Source organism: Talpa occidentalis, unplaced genomic scaffold (assembly GCF_014898055.3).
Source record: "Talpa occidentalis isolate TD23 unplaced genomic scaffold, MPIMG_talOcc4v2.1 talOcc4.16, whole genome shotgun sequence".
Lineage (NCBI taxonomy): Eukaryota > Metazoa > Chordata > Mammalia > Eulipotyphla > Talpidae > Talpa > Talpa occidentalis.
In genome coordinates, this window is record NW_023601653.1 from 36205156 (window position 1) to 36225038 (window position 19883).

The following is a 19883-nucleotide window of genomic DNA, read 5'->3' on the forward strand; positions in this document are numbered from 1 at the left end:
ATTTACCTCTCATGCTGAAAGGAATCAGCTAAAACTTAGGAGGTAAATGAAATCAAATGCCTAACTGAGCATCAGCTTTAGTGTGTTGGAGTAAAAACATCAAAAGTACTCTTAACTCACACTGCTTAGTGGCGAAACTTGCTTTAACATGGTAATCTCTGGCAGATTTTACCAATTTATCCTCTACATAGTACTCTCTAGTACATAAGATGTACGTGTCACTCACTGAAGCATCACAAGTGCTTTTCAAAGTGGAGTTTATTACTTCTGTTCAACAAGAACTCAAAAGTGAATAGAGATAGCAGTAACCCAGGCTCTTTGCAAAGTCTCAATCACAATCTGCATTCTTTTTGTCTCTACTTTTTGCCCTTCCTCGTCTTCATTGTCTAGTATCAACATCTTCATTTTCATGTAAATAAGAGAAAAATGTTATGAAAGTTCTTCTAGTTTTAAAAGCTGTAAAGCCTGTCTTCGCTTTGTTGAAGGACAAAAGTAAGGTGACAGGGCTCTTTGGAAGGAAAAAAAAGTTGAAGTATAAAAAAACCTACAACAGGAAATATCATACAATTACTTTCCAGCAACTCAAACATAAGCAATAGCCAGTGGCAACGTAGTGACTAATTTGGCTGTCCTAGACATAAAGCATGATCTCAGTATATCCCTAATTTAGAGTTATCCCTAGAACAGTTCACCAATTATTTAATATTGGGAGAACTACAGCTTCCTACTGAATTCCCTCCCTCACCGTAGGAATAACTCAAGTAGGCAGGAGTTCTATAAATCTTAATGTCTGAAGTTACCCCAAGCCATTCCATACTCCGTTTCTTTCTCTGATCTCAACCCTATTCTTTGACATAGTGGCAGTGTCCAGATTCAGCACTTTCTTCACAGAACGCACCATTTTACTATTTCCATGGGGATAAGTAACTGCCACTAAATTTCCAAGAAACTGACTTCGATAAATTAGTTTACTTACATTTCTTCTGTATTATTCTGAAACTTATTACTAGTACTGAATGCAGATCATCCTAAAATCCCTTAAAATCTGTAACTGGCCTATGATGTGAGATTTATAAGAAGTTTTTAACAAGCATTATTAAAACATAAAATAGTTCTTAAACAATTTTTAATTTTTTTTTGGTGGGACCCTTGCCAGTGCCCGGTGAACGAACCGGTGCTGCAGAGGCTGCAGGCAGCCTCTCAGCCCAGCGCTCAACCGCTGCGCCACCAGGGGAGGCCCAACAATTTTGAAATTTTTAACAAAAGTGTTCTTAAATATTAAAATTGCTCTTAAATAAACACGAAAAAGAACCAGCTTTCTTTTAGATGCTACTAAATATCCTGAAATTGTGGAAGTTGACTATTAAAAGTCTACCAAAAAAAAAAAAAAAAAGTCTACCAATAAGGTTATGCCAAAACTTGGTCACATACACAACCTATAGAGGAATAATCAGTGTACAAAATACCAAAACCAAAAACAGGTTTAAAAATAACAATCACTAATCTATTACAGTGATCAAAAGTTGAAGGCATTGCTCAAAGGAAAAGACTGCAAAGAAATTAAACCTAAAATCATTATATAGAAGAGAGTTCAAGATAAGGCACATGAAAATATTACCTCATATTACCTATAGTTCCTATTCTCTCCTCCTCCAACAAAAACATAGAAAAAACAAATCAAAGATGTTAAACACCAGGAGCAAAACAGGGAAAAATTAAAAAAAGGGTAAAAGTGAGTAAAACCAGACAGTTGGGAATACTGTATCTTTTTCAGATAAATGTGTCTATTTTCCTTTGATACTAAAACCTGCCAATTGGTTGTAATATATGGGAGTGTAAAACCTTATCAATAAACTTTATGTTCTTTATAATATTTAAATCAATTGTTCTCCCTAGAACTTTAGTTTTTTATCCATGCAGGATTCTGTAATCATGCATTGGTCATCTGGAAAATAGTGGCTCACAGAGTTATATGGAGCTTCAAATACTGACATATTTCATTATGTATTACTTGAAAAGCCAAGCTCATCAATATTGCCAATATCAAAAATATCTTTTAAATACTAGGGAGCAGTCAAGAACATAGTGGGCAATGCAAGTTTTCCAAAGTTCTAATTTCAATCAAAAAAGAACCTGACAGTCTTCACAGGAATCTCCACAATTTCCAGCTTCAATGGTACTTGGTTGAAACCTGGCACTCATGTCACCAGAGTCAGCTACTCAGAGTCAGCCCACTGTCACTTGCTCAGAGGGTCCTTGATCACCTGAAAGCCCTTCTCACCGCCTCTCCTTAACCACTATTGTGATGACTGTGGCCCCCTCCCAGGTGAGGCCCAGAACTACCACCAGGACCTGGAGTGCTATCAACTACCAGATCAATCTGGAGCTCTATGCTTCCTATGACCACTTGTCCATGTCTTACTAAATGATCAAATGTGGTATGTGGCTTTGAAGGACTTTGCCACTATTCACCAATGTCATCAGAAAGGGAATATACTGAGAAACTGATGAAGCATAGAATCAACAAGGTGGGCAGATAGTCTTCAGGATATCAAGAAACCAGACCTTGATGACTGGGAGAATGGGCAGGATGCAATGCAGTGAGCATTACACTTAGAAAAAAGCGTGACTTAGTCACTACTGGAATTGCACAAATTGGTCACTGACAAAAATGATCCCCATTTGTGTGATTTCCTGGAGACCCATTACTGAATAAGCAGGTGAAATCCATTAAAGTATTGGGTGATCATGTAACCAACTTGGGTAAGATGGACACCCCACACCCTGAATCTGGCATGGCGGAGTATCTCTTTGGCAAGCATACCCTGGGAAAAAATGAGGAGAGCAAAGCCTTAGGGTGGCTTCCAATGGCCAGGAGGTGACTTCCTTGCTAAGGCAGTGCATGCACGTTGGGGTTACCTTTCACCTTTTCTATAAATTGTACCAAACCCTCTACTTCAAATCTTTCATATGCACCATTCCTTCAAATATATTTGGTACCCTTGAAATAAAAGAAAAACAGAGCTTTATTATTGACCATTTATGAAAACTGCTGTTACTCTTTTCCCTTAAAGAAACAGTCTCACTTTGCTTTTGGTCTAATAGTCAAGTTTGAATAATCTGTCAGGCACTCTTTCAAGTAAATATGATGTTTCATGAAAAAGTGGCTGGTTCAGCTTGCAATTCAAATAATCACAAAATGCTTTTCCTAAAGAAAACCATTATACTTCAGTATGTTAACCAAAAAATATTTTAAATGCATAGTACTTCCCATTTTGTCACAGTGTATTTGAGAGATGTTAGAGTCAAGATTTGATTAAAAAAAGAAAAGAAATCGAGTTTACTTCATCAAATACACTAAGATGAAAGCCTTTATTGGTGTGTTTTTAATTGAGAGTACAGGGCAGTAAAGAACACAATGTGTATAGTGGAGTACTCTGACTTTATTTATTCTCTTAGGTACCAGGAGCTCTACCCACACTGCTTTTGTACCACTGCTACAAACATCATGTAAAAGATAAACAACATCTCAGTATTATTGTAAAAATAAATTTTGTACTTGCAGACCTCCTGAAAACATCCAGGCAATCCCCAGATTCCATGAACCATAATTTTAAAATGAATGAGCCACACAAGTCATTCTGAAGATATTCACAGTTATTCTTTCTTAATCCTCATTCATACCTTCAACAGGAGCCTTAAAAACCAAACCAATTTCAATCGGGAGAAGCAATGTTATCAGAGAATAAAAGTTTTATTGAACAAGGAGTAATACTACATTAGTATATTCTCTTATAAAGGTTTATAAAATCCATTCAACCCTTAAGAAAGTAGTTTGTCATATTTCCCACTGAGAGAGCAAGATAGGAAATCTTCAGAAAAGTATAAATTTTGCCTAAAATTCACTCTAATGGTGGTATTACAAATGAAACTAACTTTCTTGTCTGTATTTTTCTGTATTCTAAACACTTTAAAAGGAAAGTTAAAACTTGGCCAATCTTACCATTGCAAATTTAGCCCAACAACTCAAGTCCAACAATTTCAAGAGCAGGAGAAAATAACAGATGCAATATGTTTATACACCTCATCCCTACCCCTTTATTATCTGTATATCTCAGAATTCAAGATTTCAGTTTTGCTACTGTTATTGAGGAAGTTAATAACTTAGAAATCTTAAAAATAATAGCTGTAACTATGTTAACAAATGTAGTAATATTCTCACTGCAACCTTGAAACATGGTAATTTATTGATACCCTTAGTTCCATTAATTGAGAACTCTTAGACAGCCCTCCCAATTTTTTATTATAAAGCAACTTGAAAATACACTCTTCTGTGAGGATACATTTTAAAAAACACACTTAGAATTTTACATAACATTTTCCATTTCCTCTCCAGAAGATTTTGCCAAAAACTGCTATTAAATAGATGAAACATTTTCTTTCATCTTTTTCCCCTCCCCATAAGGTGAAGAGGGGGCAGGTAGAGATAATCCATGGGTAGAGATAATACATCAGTGGAGTCATCAGTTCACTGTTTTCAAGACACAGTTACTTAACGAATTAAGTTTTAAATACAAGAAGAAAAAAATAAAAGGCTATATTTTACTGCAACAAACTTTCAAATCAATGAACCACCAAGCAGCTCTGTGATGTAGTAAAAGTGATGATTCTAAGAAGCCAATAATTTAAAATGATCAAAAATTTTTATAATTGCTTTTAATAGATGTCTCTTTCTATAATATTTTTTATTCAGTGAACTTGTACAATAGTTGAAAACATTCAATCCTCCACCACTGGAAAAGATTACTAAGCAAATTATCTCATGAGATCAGAATCCAGTTTAAATTTAAAAGGTCTCACTGATATGAATTTAAGTTGTATAAATGTATAAAATGGCTTATCGTCAAGAGTTTGTTACAGCTTTAGGAACCAGTTCAATGTAAAATTCAAAATGGAAACATTAGGCAATTATTCTCTATAGTTAAAAAGAGTCAGATTTAATTCCATAGCAAACATATTTCTAGTACTTGGGCACTTCATTCATATACCATCAATTTTAAGTACAGAGACACTCCAAAATATTATTCTGTATAAAACCAAACGGACATGCTGCAATTCATGCTGCAAGTATTTTTCTTTTGATAAGTAACTTAATTATTATTTTAAAATCTGGTACATTTCCCCTAAGTTTTCATTTCTTTCTTTCATAAGCTTTAGGACTCTATGGAAACAAGAGTTAAAAATTCTTTCTGCATTCACTACTGAAACAATCATCGGTTGCTGTATACCCTTAATTTGGCCAACATTAAACACACACCAGGACTGGGGAGTACAGAGAGACATAGTATTTCATTTTGTAGTAGTGTATTTAAATAAAGTGGTTTTTAATTTTTTAGAAGGCAGCACAAAAGTTTCTTATAGCCTTCTTTAGAACAGAAATTCTATGACTCAAGTTACTGGTTTAAGAACCCAGTGCTCAACTAGATACAAAGTACAACAGATTATATAGCAAGCTAATCTTTACTGCAAATGGATAAATTCATTCTATTCTTTGTAGCTACTGCTTCCATTCTTTCCGAGATTTCCGAAGAACTAATAAATTATAAGATTTAAGTTCTCAAATGGTAATTGGTACCTTTCAAATGCTATAGCAAAATATTTAAGAACACTGAAAATGCTCAGTTTTTTTTGTACATAAACCATGATACAATATTTCAGTTTACCAAAAAATTTGTCCAATGTTCCCATGAATCACGCATCAACTAAAATGTCAATTTCTTAACCTGTCCTAAATTCAAACTTTTAAAGGCTAATATTAAAAGCTTCAGCCTAATCTAACACCATGGAATCCTCAAAAATGATAGCAGCAGGAAAAATACCAAGGCATGTACTTAGTCAAAAACATTTTTAAATGGTCTTACAAAATTTAAGATCAGTCTTTATCAAGTTTTTCTATAGAGTGAACATGTGACATCCCTGCCATAAAAGAAAAAAATGGCTTTTGAATATTTAGTTCATAAATAAGAAATTATTCTTGGTACCAGTCAAATCCAGATACTACAGATCAATACCCATCCTCTTTTATCAACACATACACAAGAATACAGTATTTTAAATCTAAGAGAATGACAATGGTGTATCAGTAGGATAATGACAGTCAATAAAAAACTTTTGGGGCAAAGAAATGGAATATTTATGAAATAGCTGAACACTTTGTCATATCAGATCATTCCACTAGTTTTACTACCTTGAAAATACTCAAGTACTTACAACAAAAGTCAAAGAATACAGAACATGAGATTCTCACTCAAATCTCAACTTCACATTTAGGTCTTCTACCAATCTTGGATTACCTTTAAAGATATACTGGATAAGATACTTGTGTACAGGAATCAAGATTTTTTATGATAAATTACTGTACCTTACGAGATTCTTTCTCACATGATGCTTCCTTACCATGTGGGTTCACTTTCTTTTTATATGGCTAAGAAAAATGTTGGATTTTCTATAATAAAGAGTGACTTTGAGGATAAAATAAAAATCATTATGTAAAGTCATTCCTAAGTTGAGTGGAATGTCTTTTTTTTTTGAAGAAATACAAAACTGTTCAAAAATCCTCTTTTTGAATGTTCATTACAGTTAATTCCTGAATCTAAATGCTGAACACATACTATACCCAGAAAAGGTTTTAGGAAAGAGTACAGTGAAGACTAAAAGGATCACATTCCTACCCTCATGGTGCTTGCACTTAATGTATTGTTATAGATGTGTAACGAATTGTTACAGATGTTACCATATGCCAGAGCTTTGGGGCATACAAAGAACACATCCTGTCACTGGAGTGTACAATACAGTGGAACAGATAACCGAAACACATGACAACAGCAGGTAGGAGTCAACATGTCACAGAAAGGCAAAGAGATGACTTTCATGGGGTGGGGTACAGGAAAAGACAAAAGATCAATTATTTTCACGCCCCATACAAATAACATTTTAAAACTAAGCCAGTTTGTATTAGCTTCTTCAGTTTACCAGGCAGGATAAAACCAAAGTGGCTACATGTACATAAAAGATTTACTTTGGTGGCTTCCTCTGATAAGGTATTACCATAATTTACTGTGTATAAGATACACGAGAAAATGCAAGGGGAACTCTTTTATGTAGTGCAGAGATTAAAAGTGTGGCCGGTATTAAGACTATAACTTAGGGCTGTGTCCCTAAGGTCTTAATTTAACGTCCTGAGTAGGTTTCCTTCTCTGAAATCTGGGAATGAAACTTCATGAGGTTCTTCCACATTATTTGACTAAGTTATTCACCTTTTTTGGATATGATGGAAATTACTATCATCTGTAAAACGTAATTAACTACAAAAATGTAGTAGTTCTTCGTCTTCCAGGTTCTCTACTATGAAGACCACTGTCCTAAAAGTCAGCAGCCACTAACTAGTTACCTTTTCCAGGCCTAAATTTCTCCTCTATAAAATAAGAGGGTGGGACTGGATGATCTAAATAGTCCTTTCCGGTCCTTAAAAAAGTCCCATGACTCCATTATGACTCAAATACTATTCAAGAGTCAGCTTTTAGAAGTGATACGAGCTTTAAGTTAAATGAAAAGTCTGCCTTCTAAAAGTTATTCTTGCTAAGATAAGGTTTTGTAGAGCGAGCCCAGGAGGCGTTCTAATTACTGAAAAAAACAGTGGGTTAAATGAACTCACGAGTTGAAAGCTTTCAATTTTAAGCACCTGATACATATACTACACGCTGCCGGAAAAACAAAAACCCAATTTGACGGAATTCATTTTAAAATATCTTCGTTTACTGCCAACTTTCTACTCCGTTAAAAAGGTCACTTCCCGTTACTACAACACCGAATTGCTTATGTTCATACCAAGCAGGAGTTGCAAAGGCAAAAATGTTTTCTAAACTAATGAAGAGGGTGTGATGATGGGGGGGGGCGGGGCAGAGTAAGCAAATCATCTGCTTCAACTCGCCAAAATCCGGCTGGCCCGGTTCACGGAGGGCAGTTCTGAATAAAATCCATGGCGCTGACAGCCTTAGGATGAAGACAGCGAGAGGGCGAAAAAGAGAAGAGGACAAACTTCCTGGATTTCCTCTCCCTGCGTGAGCGACAGCGATTTCCTCCTGCTGACGGAGGGAAAGGCCCCTTTAACAGTTTCTCCCTACGTGGTAGGAGCTGCCAGACTAGGTGGGGCTCCCTCCGCTGCCTTCCTCCTGCCACTTCCCGCAACAAACGGAGCAAACTAGCCCCCTCGCAGGCAAACTTTTTCCCTGTCAGGCTCCAGCCCGGAGGGCGCCGGGGAGTGGCCCCCCGCCCCGCGCTCCTCGCCGCGGCTCAGGGCTGGGGGGACAGGGTCCGCTTCGCAACGGCCAACTTTCTGGTTTCTGCTCGAACTTCCACCCACACCCGGGCGGGAGCCGAGGCGGCAGCGAGGAGGCTCCCGGGCGGGGGCCGAGGCAGCGGGAAAAGCTGCGACGACCGCGGGCGGGTGTGTGGGGGGGTCCTTGGGCTCTCACTTCCTCCGCCATATTTCAGACATTTGACCCCTTCCGCAAAGCGCGCTGTTCCCCCGCGGCGGCGGCGGCTCGTCCCCGCCCGCCGGCCCGCCCGGGAGGCAGAGCGCTCGCCGGCCCGGCGTCGGGCCCTCGCGCCACCTGCCGCGCGCGGAGAGCCGCCGCCGCCGGGGCCCCGGACGCCCGCGCGCGCCCCGCCCGGCCCGCGCCGCACCCTCCCAGCTCCCCTCAGCCGGCGCCCGGCCCCCGCCCCGCGCGGCCCCGGCCGCCGCCGCTCCCTCCGGCGGCCGCGCACATACTCTGCGAACCTCTCACGCTGTCAACGGGTCGCCGCAGCCAGCGTCGCCCCGCGCGTCGCGCTCCCTCCGAGTCACTGCTCCCGGCGCCACGGCGGTCCTGCCGCTCCGCCGCCGCCGCCGCTCCGGCTGGTTTACACGCCTGGCTCTGGGCGAGGTTTGGCGGTGTCGCCTTGACGTCAGGCGTTCAGCCTCGCTCTCGCTTCCGTCCGCGGGCGGGGCGTGCGGGTGCGCGGCCCGGGAAGGGGCGGGGCCGGGGCGGGGCCAAGGAGCGGCGGGGCGGGGCCACCGAGCCGCCGCGGCGCAAGCCGGTAGGCGCGCCCCTCTTCCTGACGCTTCTCTTCCGCCTCCACCGCCCTTTCTGTTCTCCTCTTGGGTGACCGGCTCGGCAGGGCTGGGGTGTCGGCTTTCTGGACCCAAGCGGGTTATAGTGGTGCGAAGGGCTTAGGAACCCCCCGAAGCGCCAGAGGTGCTGTCAGTGCGAACTGTAGTTCAGTCACCGGCGCCACCACAGAGTTGATGTTCGCGTTTTCCTTTGTGCTGGCGAAAGTGGCTGCAGAAGTAACTGAGAGCGCGCAGTTTCCACACCTAGAGCTCTGGCGAAGGAGCCAGGGCCAGGACACGCTCTTGTCATTCCTGAAATGGATTTTTCTCTTGACTTGCCATCTGCGGGTCTCTTCGCCCTGGTGGACGCTTTCCAGATTATTCTGCCAAACAACAAATGGATGATCCCAAATAAATATATCTAAATCAGCTATTTATATGAATAAAATAAATTGCTTGTTGAAGTGTATGACCGGGCATTTTTAAGGGTTCTCCTTAGTAGGTTTTATGGTATGACTTCTGGGCATCAGAAAGCATGTTATGTTCCAGAAATGTGGGAATTTAAGAAGGGACTGTATTAGAGCAAAGACTTGTAGGACAAGACGTTCTCATGAGTTTTTTTTTTAATAATAGAAGGTTTTAAATGGTCAAAGAAATTCACAAAGAGCAAAGTGCCGGGAGTTGTGGGATCATTGAATAGACTTTGCTTAATGCATCGTTGGATGGGTCCTGTATAAATTATTCCTGAAATAAACTTTGATAAATTTGGAAGATGAAAAGTCTGATTAGTTTCACTCACTGGATACTAGTAGTTGACAGCTAATCTAAAAGGAAAAGATAAGCATGAATTATAATTATCCTAAGTTCTCTGTATGTAAGTACTTTCTAGGTGTTTCACGTTTTAAGTGAATTGAATGTTACATATTTCAGAAATTACTGTTTCCTTAGAAAACCCTTTTTTAAAGGAAGCTTCAAAGGCAAATTTCAAAGCGGTCTGTTGAAATTATAAATTCTGAATGAATGAGTTGCAAATAAATTTACTGACTTTTCAGTTACTGCATGAAACTTAGAAAAATCTGCAAGCCTGAAACTCAGATCATGGAAACAGATGACACCTGAGTAGACTACTTTTTTTCTCCTTTTTAAAAAACTTTCTCAGACTTCGTCAGTCACTTTTTTTTTTTTCCATTTACAGAGTCAATTTTAGAAGATTAGAGTTAGACATATTGAGTCTTTGAGAGAGTGTGTAAAGTAGTTTGCTCTTAAAAAAATACATGTTTTCTTCTGGTAGGCTGGAAATTACTGCACTTTATTAAGCTGTTGTCATTATACAAAGAATGCCTGTATCTGCATCTCTTAGCACTGAACTCACTTTTGAATTTGAGACTCTTATTCCTATCTCCTCAGATCTCCACTAGGATATCCCACTGGCAACTTGACCTGGTCATGTGTGCAAACTGAACTCATCATCTTTGTCATCAAACCAGCCTCTTCTCCTTTTTCTTTGTTCTTTGTACATTGTATCACCATCTTTTAAATTACCCAGTCTTCAACCTGACATGCCTTTTTCGATCTGTCAATTGGCACATCTGGTATATACAGTAATTTGTTTCTTCTAGGATCGAACTTGTTTAGGTTGGCACTACTTCTACACTCCTGGACTTCAGTGATCTTCCTATCATGCAGATGACCACTGACCTGCTCTTGCAGAGATCCATTCTCCACATTTCTGTCAGATGAATTATTTTAAAGCATGCTGAGAAAGCCACCCTCTTCCTCAGTCTTCGGTTACTCCCCTGCCTACTATACTAAAGTGAAAGTCTTTATGTCTTCACCTAAAACTGCCTCACAACCAGAGTGGACTTTGATCTTGTCCAAATGTAATGTTTTCCCACTTCTCTATAGTACACAAGTTATTTTCTCTGCCTGGAACATCCCTTCCTACCCTTGCGCATTATTCAAGGCCCATCTACTTTCTCCAAGAAACAATGTCTTTTTTCATATGTTCAACCTAATGTGGTCTCTTCCCTTTGAATCCCCCTAACATTTTATTGCTTCTTGCTCTTGTCTTTTGTTTTCTACCTTCCCATTAGAATAGAGGTTTGCAAACTTTGCTGTAAAGAGTCCTATAATAAATTTTTAAGAGTTTGTGGGACAGATGGTCTTTGTTGCAGGTCAAAGCCAGCCCACTTCTTTGACTCAACTCTACCTTTGTACTGCAAAAGCAGCCATAGAATATCTAAATAATAAGCATGCTGTATTTTAACAAAACTTTATTTATAGACACTAAAATTTGAATTCCATGTAATCTATTTTTTTTAAAACATTAAAAAATGTGAAAACCATTCTCAGCTCATGACTATATAACAAGCAGTGGGCTGGCTTTGACCCGCAGGCCATTGTTTGCCTTGCTGTGCTTAGGGAGAGCTTCACGCCATGAAGTAGTGTACTTGCACAGGGCCCTGTGCTGAGAAAGGCCCGTGATAGGTAGTGTTCTGATGTCACCATCTTGAAATTTCTTAGCATTTTAAACAAGAGGCCTGCATTTTCATCTTGTGCTGAGTGCCACAAATTATGTACCTTGACCTGTTTCTATTGGAAGACAAAACGCGTAAGATCAGATGTATATTTCTCAGCTTTGGATAGTGCTTTTCACCTAATAGTCACTCAAGATTATTTGTTGCATTTTCCATTCCTAAGGTACTGTGCAATAGAGGAGAGCATGAGAATCAGAGTTCAGCTCCACCTTTTATTAGTTATGCAATTTAGGACAAAATCTTTAACCATGTGGAGCCTGTTTTCTCACTTGTAACATGGGGGAATAGCCTTTGCCTTAAAGAACTCTTGTAAGATAATGTATAGAAAATAATCATGTCTAAGCCCCTGTACTAAAAGAAACTCAAAATTAGATTTCCTCTTATGGGGGAAGAGAATGGTGTGCTTGCTCTTAACAATTCTTTGTTAAACCTGGTATGCTATTTCTGATTTTTTCATGTTATTTACTTCCTTCAAAGTTTTTCTTCAAACTCCATCTATATATAATTTGTTTCATTTCAAAAGACCATATGAGTAAAAAGTCTTACTGAAAATCAAAAATTAAATTTTAAAAACACTACATTTATAATTTTTAAATTAACAATGAGCGATTATTAGCAATAACAATCATGCTGTTAAACTTCTCATTCAGCTTTGTTGTCATTAGCCTTGATAGCCTTTAGCCTTAAATATTATTATATTATTTTATTTGTAAATGAACAATATTGAAATTTGATCATTTCAAGATATTTTATTAGTTTTTCCCTTTGCTGTGTGTGTACATGCATATGTGTATAAACATGTATATATAAGCACTTATATGTATATATTATATGATATATAATTATAGTTCTGTACTTTTACATCATCTTGAATGGCTAAGGGTGGAGTTTGAGAAAGATAAGAAGGCTGCTTGTAGGATGCAAAAAAATCCGGAAAAAGCATGGATTAAATTCCCAGTTAGTTTCAATCTGTTTTCTTGGTCTAAGACTATTTCAAACTCTCTGCAGTTGTTTTATAAATTCTAGCACTTAATCATACAGAAGACCAGGTAAGAGCATAAATGCATATTGCTAATATAGGAAAGCAACTCAGAGCTCACACTCTTTTAAGGTAGTTTGTGTTCTAAGATTTCTGCTTTGGGGAAATCATATACTTCTATATAAGAAAAATGAGGCAACTTGGTATGTTTTGACTTGGTGTAATAACTGTAATAAATGCTTATTTGTCTCAAGATATATTTCAAATCTGTCTGCACTCTATTTTAGCATTTGTCGGCTTGACCACCAAACCTGCTTACATTACATTACATAAATCTAACATTTCTATAACTTTGTCATTGCTAATGTCTATGACTGACTATATTTAAAATTCCCCCCCTTCCTTAAGCCCTAGTAGAGCAAAACCATACAGATGAAAACTATATTCCAGAGTCATCATGAAAATGATTATAAAATTAGAAAACCACTGGAAGAACCAATGCCATGAAATGCCTTCTGCCATGAAATTTTCAAAAGAAACACACGATAAGAAAATCTTCAAAATCCCCATATAAATACTTCCAGAATTTGTCAGGCTCCATATCAAACAGCTAATATAATCATGGCAAAGATGCTCAAAAGTTAGGCATCCTCTCAGACTTACCATTATGACAGTGTTTAGCTAATCTCAGGTGTCGCCAAGTCCTGTGTATGAATCATGTATTTTTTTTTTTTTTAAGATTTATTCATTTATTTATACACGCACGGGTACAGTGAGAAGTGCGGGAGGGTGAGAGAATTCACCAGAGCCAGAGCGGGGAGCAGAGCAGGCAGAAGGACCGAAGTACACTGCTGAGGGGAGCAGCGGGCGGCAGGAGAGGTCTGCGCACCATGTGGGACCCTCTCTGGTGGCCGGGGATCGAACCGGCGCTGCAGAGGCTGCGGGCAGCTTCGCAACCCAGTGCTCAACCGCTGTGCCACCAGGGGAGGCCCTGAATCATGTATTTTAATAATTATCAAATAATTACCAAATTCCAAGAGGTAGGTTTCCATAATTTCAATTATTCCTAATTGGCATTTATAGCCTATTCCCTTAGTTTTCACGGTACTTTATTTTCATGGTTTTATTTTCTCTTTGACTGCTTCTTCTAAATCTCTTTTTTGGACTACCCCTTCCTTTTTCTGACCTCTGAAGTTTGCAACTCTTTGGAGCTTGATCCTGAGTCCTTCTCTTACATACTTTTTCTTCTGGATAACTTTAGTTATTCTCATGGCTTTACAGAATATCTAAATGCCAATGACTCATAGATCTATATCTGAGGTTTAAACTTCTCTGCCAATCCCCAGATGCATAGAGCCAGTTTCCTTCTGGGGAGCATTCCTTGTTGACCTCCCCCAGACGTGCTCTTCTTCGAGGAATCCTCTTAACAAAAATCGCGCAAACTCCCCAGAACTGATATCTGGCATCTCTCTCTGCTACACCTCACATACAAATTCTTCACCAAGTCTTGTTGATTCTACTTTCAAAATCATTGAAATAGAACCACCTTCTCCATTTCCATTGTCTGGTTGGCTTATGTACTTTCACTTTTATTTCTCCTCCCATCCTTTCTCTAAATAAATTTTTCTTTCTTTCTTTCTTTCTTTCTTTCTTTCTTTCTTTCTTTCTTTCTTTCTTTCTTTCTTTCTTTCTTTCTTTCTTTCTTTCTTTCTTTCTCTCTTTCTTTCTTTCTTTCTTTCTTTCTTTCTTTCTTTCTTTCTTTCTTTCTTTCTTTCTTTCTTTCTTTCTCTCTTTCTCTCTTTCTCTCTTTCTCTCTTTCTCTCTTTCTCTCTTTCTCTCTTTCTCTCTTTCTCTCTCTCTTTCTCTCTTTCTCTCTTTCTCTCTTTCTCTCTCTTTCTCTCTCTTTCTCTTTCTCTCTCTCTTTATCTCTTTCTTTCTTTTTTACAGGACATGTTTATTAGGGAAAAAACAAAGGAGAAAATATACACCTGTAGATGCAGGTGGGGGCGGGGGACAGTCTTAATTTCTTCTTTCAAGATACAGAAATAAAGGAACTGAATGAGACCCATGTACTTATCACTCAGTTCCAACATTTATCCTCATTTTGCTAATCTTGTTTCGTCTGTCCCCTCCTTTTGTTGCCTGATTAGAACAGTCTAAAGAAAATCTAAAATATTATAAATAGTTCAGTATGCATCTCTCACAGATAAGAACGTTAAAAAAAAAAAAAACCCAACAACCTTGATGCCATTATTACATCTAGCACAATTTTAAAAGATTCCCTCATAATATATAATACCAACTACATATTTAAAATTTCCTGGTTGTAGCAAACCTGTTTTTTTTTGTGTGTGTGTGTGTGTGTTGCTTTGTTCAATCTATCATCCAAGCAAAACTAAACATTATATTTACTTGTTATGCCTATTATTTCTCTTTTAATCTCTTATAGTCCTTCCTCTTTTTGTTGAATGAATGGTCATTTGGTGGGAGGGGGTTCATGTGCCTTTCCTCAGCTTTTGGTCAAAACCTTTTTTAGCATTCTATGGCAAAAATCCTATAGTTTTTACATTACACGTTTTTGCCAAAAATACAAGACTGAAAAAGTAAGGACCCTCGCCATCACATATTTTACATTATGTGAAAAAAATAAGGAAGATCGATTAAAACTCTTCACTTGACACACATTCCAAAAAGAAATGCAGTTAAGCATATACTGCATATGCTGAAATGATCTCATTTAATCCTTTAAAGGATTTGAGTTGGGTAATTATTTTTATCCCTGTTTTCAGATTAGGAAACAGGCTGAGGGAAGTTCTTACTTGGGTGTAAGTCAGGGGAGTAAATGGTTTTGGCTTATGGTAAATCTATTTAAGAAGATAATTTTTCTCTGGATTCTGATGAAAATTGGCAAAGTTTGATAAAATTTTAACAGTGGCAGAAGCACCCTTCTAAGAGCATTCACCTCTCAACACCTTGCTCTAGCTGATCCTGTCCATTTCTTTTTCTTTAAAATTACGTCCTTTCGCCTTTTTAAAAATGAACCTTAACATCATTAATGTGCTTATACATTTCCTTTCTGCTTCTCAGTAGACCTCAGAACCACAACTTTTTTCACTAGAATCCCTTTTCCCTTTTGACTACCTCTATCTAATTTCTTTAGTGCTTTGTCATGTCCTTGATACTTAAAAAAAGCATGTCAAAGGTCATGTTAGCCAAGGGAGAGAAATTATGTTTAAAATATATTTGGCCTGAAAAATCTGGTCTGTTTTGCTAGACTCTCTTCATGTACCTACACCTACTCAAGCTGTCCTCCATGACACAATAATCTACCAGTTTAAGATGACGTGTTTCTAATCGCTTCATAAATGGAGATATTCACACACACACAAAAGACAAAAGGCAAAATGGCCAATAACAAAAAAAGATATTTAAAATGCCTTGGTTAAGGGTATATTTCTTCCCAAATTGAAAGGAACCAGAACAGATATTTGCTACATCCGTGTTCATAAAAACATTCACAATAGCCAAAGGGTAGAAACCACCCAAGTGCCCATCAATGGGTAAAAGGGTAAAAACTTGCAGTTTATGCACAGATAGAGCTATCATTCAGTCTTAAAAGGAAACACATTCTGACACATGTTACCACATAGATGGATCTTGAAGACATTATGCTAAGTGAAATAAACCAGTCACAAAAAGAGAAATATTGTGAGACCACTTATATGAGGTATCCAGTGTAGTCAGATTCACAGAGATAGAAAGTAGAATGGTGGTTGCCAGGGGCTGGAGGGTGTGGGGAGTTAATGTTGAATGGGTGCAGGGTTTGAGTTTGGGAAGATGAAAACGTTCTTGAGATGGATGGTCATGGCTGCAGAACAGTGAAAATGTGCTCAATGCTGTAATGTGACACACTTAAAGGAAGTTAAATTCACACACTTTAGATTATGTATATATTATCACATTTAAAAAATATTGTCTTGCTTAAGAACTTGGGCTCTAAATGAGAAATCTTGGATTCATATTCTGACTCTATAGCTTATTAACTATGAGAACGTATTTTATTTTTATTTCCTGTGTTTGAGTTTCTTTTTTTTTTTTTTTAAGATTTTTATTTATTTATTTATACAAGAACCAGGGTACAGGCCAGATGTGCGGGAGGGTGAGAGGATTCTCCAGAGACAGAGCAGGGGACAGAACAGGCAGACTGACGAAACACACTGCTAAGGGGAGCAGTGGGCGAGACAGGAGAGGTCTGCTTCACCATGTGGGACCCTTACCGGCCGGCTGGGATGGAACCAGCACTGCACAGGCTGTGGACAGCTTCATAGCGCTGTGCTCAACCGCCTGCGCCACCAGGGGAGGCCCTGTTTGAGTTTCTTCATCTAAAAAGTTGGAATAAGAATAATAAGTATCTAAATAATAACCAGGAGAACAACTATTTTTAATCAAACCTCCTTCCTCAATACAAAAACAGACAAAAGACTAGTATATGCATTAAAGATTTGTTCGGATTAAATAGATAAATACCTTTAAAATCCTTTGCACATTGCTTAAACATAGTCAGCATTCCATAAATGTTAGCCATTCTTATTATAGTATGTTCACCTACATCTAGATTCACTTTTATTTTTATTTTTTTGATCAACTTTTAAAGGTTAGATTAAACCTAATCTTTTTTAAAAATATATATTTATTACATCATCCTTCATTTTTATGCAATGTATGATTTCCCTGTGAAATTCCCAGCACCAGTTCACCTGTGCACCATCACCATAGTCCCTTGTGCTCTTCCCTCCCCTGTCCTGATCCTTTTCCCTCCTCCTCCCCTACGGAATGTCTCTGGTCTATGGTTGTCTGTTGATTTTGTAAATGTAATCTCTATATTAGATTTTCTTATGGATTTTTAGCGGTTCACTCCTCACTTAGATCTATCGCTTAATTACATGGTTGGGTGGGGCTGTAATTTCAGTGTTTACATCATCTAGAAAGTTAGCTTATTCAGAGATAATGATGAAAGGCATAGTGTTCTAGTGAGTTTGCAAAATTTGGTGGAAAAAGCAAAAGTATTGGAGTAATTATAAAAGTACCCCTATATATTTGGGAAAGGGAATTTCCACTCATTTTCTCTCAACTGTTCAAAAATAAGTAGTAAGGAAAATCATATCGATTTTTGAATATTCTGAAATCTTAGATAGTTTTTCAATTGTTTGGTAATAATTGCTGCGTACTCTAAGAGATATTCCCCAAGTTGCAACTACAGGAAAATTTCCTCTAGTCTAGATGATGGCTTTCTGGAAACCTGGCATTGAGTCGGTATCTGCTGACTTGAATAATTATAGAACCATAATTGTGAATGTCTCAACTTTACTCAGCATTATGAGCCTTTTGTGAATCATATTGTATGTGTGTGTCAGAAACAAAAGATAGAAAGAAGTGTGGAATTGCTGCTTTTTTGGAAAAGGGTAAATCTGAATGATACAGGGGAGACAGTATGCCAGGCTTTTTATAAGCAAATCCTCAACCCTTTAGTGTTGCCAGTATCGTCAATTATATTTTAAAGATGAGGAAACAGGCACAGAACTCGCCCGTGTGTGTGTGCAGTGAGCTGGGATATGAATATAGGTTGATTTGGCTCCAAAGCCTCTGCTCTTTCTTTGAAACCAGAGCTTCTTGCCACTAGTTACTGTCACCAGAGCTTGGTTCACTTTTGGAGCTGCTGCAGGTTCTGAAGTCACTCTCTGTGGGTACTGAGGTCACAGGTGGAATTTAATGGTGTCTCTTTGCTTAACAGGCTGCCCTCTTGGAAGAGGAAAGCAGCTTCTGCTCAGAGGAAAGAATCAGAGGGGACACAATAAGGCTCCTATTGCCCAGAAATATTCCTTTTCCTCTCTTATCTGATCCAAATGGCCACCATTAAAATCACTCTTGGTTTGGAAAACAAAAGTGTCATTGTGTGAAAAAAAAATCCCCTGTTACAGTATACTCATGCTACCTGTCAGTAAGGTGGGACTGGCATCTCTCTCTCTCTCTCTCTCTCTCTCTCTCTCTCTCTCTCTCACACACACACACACACACACACACACACACTAACAGAGTTTAGTTTATCAGATAAGCTATTATCTTCTGGAAAATCTAGAAAGATTGTTTAAAGACACACTAGACAAGCAAGTATTACTAGTGCTCACTGAGGTCAGCATTTCTGGGTAGGGGTCCTGAAACCTAGGCAGTGAAGGGGTAATCTGTAGATCCCAGACAGACACTGAATCTCAGTAATGGCTGCCTGTAGTAGTGATGGTTTGTTGGGTGCAAGTGCACTGACCTGAGTTGCCTTAAACAGAAAGGGAATGTATTGGAAGAAAGCAGAGGTATCTCAGGGAACAGGGGAATTAGGGAACAGCCGGACCTCAAGAAAGGAGGGGCCTGGGTTAGTCCTGGGACTGCATAGGCAGTTGGTAGAGTACCATCTTACAGTAACCAGTGACTTGACTTGTCTCCCAGTTTCAGTATTTATTAGGCCTCAAGTAAGAGTGAGAATACCATATGCTTGGCTTATGTTGTGGTTTACAATTGTCTTAATCAGCAAAGGTCGCGTGTAAGGAGGGGACCGATTGGAACAGTGGGAAGTTCACATAATAAAAACAGGAACATCCCTGTGGGCAGATCAGGCAGTTTCAGAAAAGAGGGCCTGGGGTGACACTGTATTTCCCCTCTATCACATATCTCCACAGAAACACACTCTATTTGGAGAGTCATTCTGGAGAGGAAATTGCTTAGAGGGAGTATAGCATAGTGGTTAAATGTGCAGGCTTTGAAACTAGATTTCCTGGGCTTAAATTCCAGTTCTGCCACTTCTTGGGTAACTATATACTAAAATATTCTGTGTTTCTGTTTGCTCACCTCCAGAGCAAATAATAATAGTACTTACTTCATGAAAGCATTGATTTTAAATGGGTTAATACCAATAAGGAGCTTAAAACAATGTCTGGCACACAATAAGTCCTTGATAAGTTGCTACTATTATCTAACATTTGAGGCATCATAATATTTATTGAAATTGTCAAATGGATTCACATCACTTATAAAATACCCAGTGGGGCTCTTTCAACATGTAATTTTATGAAAGTGAAGTGCAATCAAACACGTTGTTATGAGACGCTTATTTATTCTAACTTAGGCATAAATACAGATGCAAAAACTTTTTTAAAAGGGGCATAAA

The 19883-nt window shown here is 38.6% G+C and overlaps 1 protein-coding gene and 1 pseudogene across 5 annotated transcripts in view; one reads left to right on the forward strand and one right to left on the reverse strand.

The window, feature by feature from the left end:
• The window catches only part of RAP1B (RAP1B, member of RAS oncogene family), a 34206-nt gene extending 25223 nt beyond the window's left edge, over positions 1-8983 (reverse strand). For 3 of the 5 annotated variants that reach the window (XM_054696239.1, XM_037514028.2, XM_037514026.2), the window contains exon 1: positions 8840-8942. The gene's annotated coding sequence lies outside the window, so the exon portion shown is untranslated. Of the gene's footprint in view, positions 1-8830 lie in introns of all 5 variants that reach the window. The other 2 variants (XM_037514025.1, XM_037514027.1) reach the window with 2 other exon arrangements.
• Positions 2306-2882, forward strand: LOC119246939 (ferritin heavy chain-like; annotated as a pseudogene).
• Positions 8984-19883: the final 10900 nt, after the last annotated feature.